General features: G+C 36.3%; 1 non-coding gene across 1 annotated transcript; it reads left to right on the plus strand.

The window, feature by feature from the left end:
- The first annotated feature begins 3,521 nt into the window (after window positions 1-3,521).
- Window positions 3,522-3,626, plus strand: LOC124987708 (U6 spliceosomal RNA). Its single transcript, XR_007109233.1, has one exon. It is a non-coding gene; the product is annotated as a U6 spliceosomal RNA (small nuclear RNA).
- The last annotated feature ends 4,799 nt before the right edge of the window (window positions 3,627-8,425 follow it).

The following is an 8,425-nucleotide window of genomic DNA, read 5'->3' on the forward strand; positions in this document are numbered from 1 at the left end:
AACTGTATAAAAAGACAATAACCCGACCAAAGAAGCACCTAATGACAATAGAATCCTAAGGTAGGATGAGGGAACCCCAAGTGACACTGATGTTCCCTCACAGCTAGAGTTCCCTCTTTTCTTTTCTTAACCAGAAGTGATAATTAATACCTGTTGTTAGGTCTCTCCTGGCTTCCCATCACTCTTTGCTATGTACTCTTCATTCTCATCCCCATTCTCAATCCCTGTCCCTATTAATAAAAAATTCAGTCTGGTACAGAATCTAGAAAAAAAAATCCTTATTTTATCCTTGGCCTTGAAGAATTTAAAACACTTGAATTAAATATTCAGGCAAATCCACGTCAAGCCATTCTTGGTCCAACCTAATGATTTTTGAGTGAAATGATACTATCCTCATAAGGGGCATTTAAAGGAACTGGAAGACTTGATTTTTACTTACCACAATGTCTAGAGGGGCACTTTGAGCATTCAGTGGACTCAGGCCTTTCCATACACTGGACTGTCCTGCGTAGTAAAGAACTGACCTGTCCAAAATGCCAATAGTGTTCCTAAGAGAAAAAACTCGCCCTCTATGACAGGAGTCAGTTGTATGCATCTGCCTGCCCCATGTCCGCAGGAGAGGACAGTAATCAAAAATAGTGTACTACATAACCTCAAAATCTTTCTCAACATAAAAAATTCAGGTACACTTTGCCATTAAATCTGGCATGGGAGAGAAAATGTCTTTGTTCTTTCTGCCCTGGCTAAGACTAAGGAAGCCTGGTGATTCTTAAGATGAAATCTCTACCTCACACCTTGATACGATTCTCTTTCCTGTGCCTGTGGCCATACTTGGCTATTGGACTGCTCTCCTAATTCTAAGATAGGGCCTTTCTAGGATATGAGCTCTGGGAATGGGACCCTGAACATGCCAGCAGACCTGGTTAGTGCCTACCAACATTTACTGTTTTATGACTTGCTCAGACTGCAATGAGTGAGCCACCCCCTCTAGTGGGGAAACCAAGTGTAATATATTGAATTTCTTTGGAACTAGACCCTGGAAGTTCTGGAATTACAATTTCATTTAAAGAGAGCTTTCCTTCATACATAACCTGGAGTCCATGGTGTCTCCAAAGAAGGAAAAATGTTTAATCAATATTTTGATTTGACTATAGTCTGAATGAATGCCTTGTGGAGAATGAGTGCCTTATCCAGTGTTTGGCTGAGTGTTGACTTCCTTAAGCCGATAGATCCACATACATGTGAACCCTAGACAGTAGTTATTCACTGTCAACCTTCTTGGGTCCCCTCTCAGCCACAGGAGCTTTACCTCCCTTTGCTTTAATAAATTTTTAAACTTTGCTTTATCAAAAGAGAGAGGGAGACAGACAGATTTCCTTTTCACTAAACTTCTAACTAAACTATACTACTTGGAATAAGAGGTGAATTTCTGAACTAGTCATTATAACTACAAGCATGATGAACTGCCATTGAAATGGACTGATGGGCTGAATTAAAAGTCCTACAGTATGGACTAGAACAGATAAAAAATTGTTCCCCAAAGAAGAACTGAGTTACTGCCAGAAGGATAAATGATGTGAGTCAAGAAATAATACATGATTTCACACTTATTTCTGCATGCCATTTTTCCCTCCCGAGTCTAGTATAGTCCTTAGGCCTGTCTCAGGCTCCCTCCTGTGCTATTTTTCTTCCCTTACTACAATTAATAATTTTGCCTATTTTTATCATAATAAGCTGTGATACTTCCAGAGGTTGAAACAATTTATATCTTGGTAAAAAGCATGGAAATGTCACCCAGAGATCTCGGCCTTCTAAGGAACATTATTTAGTATACAAATAAAAGTACTTGACCTTCCATTCCACAAACCCTGAGAAGTCTGGTGTCTCCCTCAATTTCAGAGGACTCCAGGGCACTTATGTTCTTATAGTTACTCTTGTTTTGCATCTCTAATTTTGCATGACTCTCCATCAGCCCCTCATTTCACCTGCTGATACTTCTGCCTCACTCCACACTGTTGGTGCATATAGACACCCCATCTTCCTTCATTCCTCAAGAAAGTTGATTATGTTTTATGAAAATTTGGGGTGATGGAAGAGGATAATGGCTATCACAGTGTGAAAAATTTTTCAGAATTCTTTCATTTAAACATGATGAAAATCAAAGTGAAACTTAGCTTAGGCCAGGTAAGATATGTGTGGCCTTATGCATTCAGGAGGATCTAGGGTGGATTTCAATTCAGGCACAGCTATATTCAAGGAGAGTAAGGAGTGTTTCTCTATTGCTGCTCTGTTTCTGAATTTCATTAAATTCTGGTTTCATCAAGTCCTGTGCAAACTCCATCTATGTGATGAGAAATTGGCAGCTACCATGTCATTCTTGTGTCACTGTGGATCACAGTTCAAATGGATATGAGTTAGGAATAAGAGAGAATCTTGGGGTTCAATCAAACATTCTCCCAAACCTTATGCAACTATAGACCTTAGATATGGAAAACAGAATGTTTTTTAAAGTAATAAGTGTCTTAAAGTGTCTAGGCCAAAAGATCAAATACAAGCATAGAAAATGAAGATTAAGTCACATCTATGTTTTCATTTCATGAAAAGAAACAGTCTATGAATCGAGTGTGGTGGTGCATACCTCTAATCGCATGGGCCTGGGAGGCTACGGCAGGAGGATTGCAAGTTCAAAGCCAGCTTCAGCAACTTAGTGAGGCCCTAAGCAACTTAGTGAGACCTTGTCTCAAAATAAAAAATAGAAAGGATTGGGGATATGGCTTAGTGGTAAAGCACCCCTGGGTTCAACCCCTGATACCAAGATAATAATAATAGTAATAATAATAATAATAAAAGGAAGAAACAATCAATAATTGGCACTTAAAACATTTGCCATATTTTAAGAAACCATAGTATATTAAAGAATCTAATGGATATGAATCTGATGATTCAAATTTGAAGTTTTTGAGTATTGATTTAAACTTATAATAAAGTTAAAGATATAAGGACTTTATTAAGACCAAATATTACTGGCATTTGAAGTCTTTTGCCATATTTGTATGTTTGATTTAATAGAGTCTCAAGATTTATTTAATTATTTAGGAAATTCTTATTTGTTTGACAATTAAAGTACTTAAGAGGAAAAATTGAGTGTACTAGATTTATCTATTCATTTAATTAATTCTTCCATTCAACAAAACTTTGTGCCTACTCTCGCCTCTTTAAGAAATTGACAACCTCTGTGATTATTAAATTGTCTGTCTCTTCCCCCCAAACCAAAGATAGAGACACATCCACTTCTCACCATAACTATTTCCTTGTAGCCAGCAGTGCTGTGCCTAGAGCAATCACTCTGCATATACTTGTCAAATGATGTAAACAGACACTTCTCAAAAGAGGAAATACAAATAGTCACACATATATGAAAAAATACTCAGTACCATCAACAAGCAGGGAAATGCAAATCAAAACTACAATGAGACACTGTCTTACCCATTAGAAAGGCTATTATCAAAAAACTAAAAACAGTATTCACATTGACAGCACACATACTAAAATTGGAACAATACAGAATGTCAGCATGGTCTCTGCACAAGGATAACACACAAATTTGTGAAGACTTTTATATTTAAAAAAGAAAACAAAAACCAGATGCTGATAAGGATGTGGAGAAAAAGGCACTTTTATACGCTGCTGGGGAGAATGTAAATTAGTACAGCCACTATTAGAACAGTATGGAAGTTTCTCAAAGAACTAATAATAGAACTATGCTATATGATCCAGCTATCCCACTTCTGGATGTATATCCAGAGGAAATGAAATTAGTACTCGAAGAAAGATACCTCCACACTCATGTTTGTTATACCACTATTCACAATATCTACAGATGTGAAATAAGTCTAGGTGCCCAACAACAAATGAATGGATAAAGAAAATATGATATATATATACACAGTGGCATATTATTCATCCATAAGGAAAACTGAAATTCTTTCATTTTAAAAGGATGAAACTGGAGGATATTACATTAGGTGAAACAAGCCACATACAGAAAGATAAGTGACACAAGTTCTCTCTCGTATGTGGAAACTAAAAAAGAAAAGTTGACAGAACAGAATGGTTATTATTAGGGACTGGGAGAAGGTGCTGGTTGGCTATAATGGATGCATACTGTATATATGTATGTAAATATCACACTGAATTTCATTATTATGTACAACTTAGGTGTTCATAAAAAAGAAAATACTGCTGAGTTATGGAATAAACCATGTGAGGATCAAAATGTAGCCAGCTTGTAAAATGCACAACTGTTTCTTCCCTGTTACATTTAGAACTTAAGAACCATCAGATTCTGTCCCAGACTTGGGCTTACTTGGATGGACCAGTATCACCAAGATTTTGCTCTTCTTTTCTTTGAAGAATGAATAAGATTGATTCAATTTTTCTTATAGGGGCAACTTGTTCACACATTCTGGAGTCACAGAGCATGTGAAGGGGAAATAGTGAGTCCCATATTCAGTTGAAACATGCTATTTGTGTAGGAAAATAAGATTGAAAAGGTAGGCTGGTACCTGCACATATCCAGCCTGATAATTGATTAACAAGTTAGATGTATTTTTATAGCTTAAAATTTAAGCAAAAGCATCATTGAAATTTAAAAAAAAAAACTTTTTAGAGGTTTCATTGACATATAAAAGTTATACATATTTGACATAGCATGATGAGTTTGGAGACAAAATAGGATCCCATGAAATTGTTGCTACAATGTATGCTATTAACCTGTCACCTCCAGATGTTTTTTTCTGCTTTCTCGTCCATTATTATAATTGTTGTGATAAAAACACTTGGCATGAAATCAACCTTCTTAGCAAAATTTCAAGTTTATGATACAGAGCTATAAACTTAGCTCACATAAACAGAAGTTTGTACCCTTTAGCTAACACCTCCCAGTTCTCCCTATCCCTAGTTCCTGGCATCACTATTCCATTGTACGCCTCTATAAATTTCCATATTTTAGATTGATCATATATAGAATATTATGTAGCATTTTTTTTCTGGGTCTGGTTTATTTCAGTTAGCATAACGCCCTCTAGATTCATTCATGTTGCCACAAACGACAGACTGGATAATATTCCATTGTATGTACATCCGCATTTTCTTTTACCTATTCATGCCCTAATGAATATTTAGGTTGCTTTTATGTTTTGGCTATTGCAAATTAGGTTGCAGTGTACAATTAAAATAAGTCTTTCAGATTCTTATTTTAATTGCTTTGGATATATACCCAGAAGTAGAATTGCTGGATCATATGGTAGTTCTATTTTTAATTTTTTGAGGAACTTCCATATTATTTTATATAGTGAATGCATAAATTTACATTCCAGCCAACAGTGTATAAGTATTCTTTTTCTACCTCCTTCCAAACACTTGCTATCATTTTTTTTAAAATAAAGGGTGAGTATACAAAAAATACAAGAAACTTCTAAAACTCAGTAGCAAAAAACAAACAAACAGCCCAATTAAAATAACAAGCACCAGGTCCAGTGGCTCATTCTTGTGATCCTAGCAGCTTGGGAGGGTGAGGCAGGAAGATTAAAAGTTCAAAGCCTGCCTCAGCAACTTAACAAGGCTCTAAGCAACTTATGGAGATCCTGTCTCAAAATAAAAAAAATATAAAAGGGGCTGGAGATGTGACTGTTAAAGCACCCCTGGGTTGGATCCCTCATACAAAAAATAAAATAAAATAAAATAAAATAAAATATTAAAAAGTTTAAGCCAAGGAACTGAACAGATATTTCCTCAAAGAAATCATACAATGAACAACATGTATATGAAAAGTTGTTCAACATTATTAATCATCAGAGAAATGGAAATCGAAACCACTATAAGTTGTCTCCTACTACCTGCTTAGGATGGCTTATGCCACTCGAAGTTTTGAGAATTTGACTTGAGGATTGACTTGATACATACTATGCACTAAAAAGATTCATCAAATTGTCACTTAGAGGAAAATAGTACAAATGCATAATTTAATAGAATCACAGGCTTTAAAGTCAATTATCCCAGTTTTCACAATTATTCTGTACAATTTGACAGTGTATGAACTTTGATGAAAGGCAACCTCTCTGAACCTGAATTGCTCCACGTATAAAATGGTGCTAGGTATATCTCACAGTGTTCATAAGTTTTAAATGTGATGATGTATTTTAAATGATTGGAGTGATATCATGATTAAAAGAACGCAAAGGCAAAACATTTTTAAGTAACACTATGAAAAGATTTTTTTCTTGAATTTGTTTTGAAATGGTAATTCTCTATGAATATTGTAAGGGAATTTCCACAAAACCACGCCAGACTCGGGGAATCACATAAGGGAATTTATTAAGCAAACAGAGTGTCTCTCTGCAGGTTAAGAGAGAAAATGAGAGGAAAAGAGAAAGGAAAAGAAAGGTCGTGCGCTAGAGAGAGTGGAAAGCCAGGAGAATAGAGAAAAGTGAGTAGGACAGACAGAAGAATGGGAAAAAAAATGGCGGGGAAGCTACAGTAAAACAGTTGAATTCCTCAGGGCTAACAGGGGACCAATATTGGAGAAGGATACTTGCAAGCTGACTGATGAACCAATAGCTAGCCAGGATGTTCACAGATTGACAAGTGGTTGGGAGGCGTGGAAAATGACTGCACCAGAATGGTCAGGCGGATCAGCTTTATACATTACAAATATACCTACATATAGCATCTTTTCAGTGAATTTCATTATGTAATCTGGGGAAATTTAAGGTACTTTAAAAGCAAACTTCAGAAGTACCATATGTAGAGAAATCAGCCTTGGACATTTTGAGTACCAAAAATAACTGAGAAATAGAAAGGACAAAAGACTGCTAAACAATCAAATAACTGTTAACCTTTGTAGACTATTTGCTTCAATAGTGGGCGCTGTTTTGAATGAATTATAAACATTGCCTCATAAGAAACAAATGAAGGAGAGGATTCAGAGAAACTAGAAATTTTGTGTATTGTTATTGTAGAGACATATCTCTATTAAATAATTTTACAATGTTTTTTAAGATATGATTTAGTTTCCTTTTCTGAACTAGGAAACTTACCTTATTCATGAACATTTCTAGCCCTATCTCGGTGCTTTTAAAAAAGGAGAAATGTTAATCAAATGAAAGAATATATTCAATTGAATCAAAAATTCAACTCAACTATGCTGAAATAAACTTTATGAAATACCTTCTGTATATGCCAGCCCTTGCACTAGACACTTTCATATACCATTGCTATTTATTTTTCAGAACACTCTAGGAAACAGAAAATAGCCATTACATCTGTGTCTCATTTATTAGAGTTTAAATATGATACTACAAAAACAGTATGAGGATAGAATTATATTGAAGAATCAATATGAAAGCTAGGATTAAATGAATACTATTTGAATATGAAGAAGTTTTGCTGTTCTCTTTTTCCTCTCAGGGCCCCCAAACAAGCAAAATACATGATTTGACAGATGGAACCGTATAGCCAGAACTGTAACTGCCTAAGACAATAGGAAGCCTTGGGCTACAAACCTCATAGGGAGCGGGAAAGAACCAAAAGGCTTGGTTATCAATGAAGAAAAGAATAAAAGGAACAAGCAGATCCCTAAGCTATATTTAGTCCTTTCTCCAACGGCATAGACTAGTTACTCCTGTGTCTTGTCAAATTCTATCTTATGTGGCTTCCACGCACATTAACTTCCCTCATAGGTATTTGTATCTAAATAAACCTACATTTTAGCCCACATTAGTAATATGCATGTAAGGGTCAAAACATGGATGGATTTTGGAACGTAAAAATCTGAATTTCAGTTCTGCTGTGTGACATCGTGCAGGTCAACTGTCCTCTATGAAGATAATAATTCCCTATCCACTAAGCAAAGAAGAAAAATGATTTAGCTGATCCTTGTCCACATCTGCGGTAAAAGGTTTTTAACAAGACCCTGATGTAAAAGCCCTTTGAACTGTTAAATACTAGTAATTACACGTAAGACAATGCCTCAGAATCACAGAAGGGATGATTTTACATTAATATCAAGTACCTCTGCACCCCCCAAAAAAAAAATTCCTGAAAAAAAAAATCTCCAGTGGGACCTTTCACTTTGCAAATGACAAAGATGAGGTCCAAAGGATTATTCAAGGCCACAGCGATCAGCCAAGCTGAAAATCAACCTGGCAAAGAGCAATCACACCTCCTACACATCAGACTCAGGGCGTTTCCGGCCTGGCGCTTCAGGGTTAAGTGAAAAAGGACCAGTAGTAGGCTTTCGGGGGAAATGCCACGCTTAACATGGCTGTCGCAGCAGGACGCGATAATCCACACCCAACATGGACACAGGGCAAACCCAGGCCCAGCCCCGGATGACAACACTCCGGAATGCTCGAGCGGCGGCGGA

Source organism: Sciurus carolinensis, chromosome 6 (assembly GCF_902686445.1).
Source record: "Sciurus carolinensis chromosome 6, mSciCar1.2, whole genome shotgun sequence".
Taxonomy (NCBI): Eukaryota; Metazoa; Chordata; class Mammalia; order Rodentia; family Sciuridae; genus Sciurus; species Sciurus carolinensis.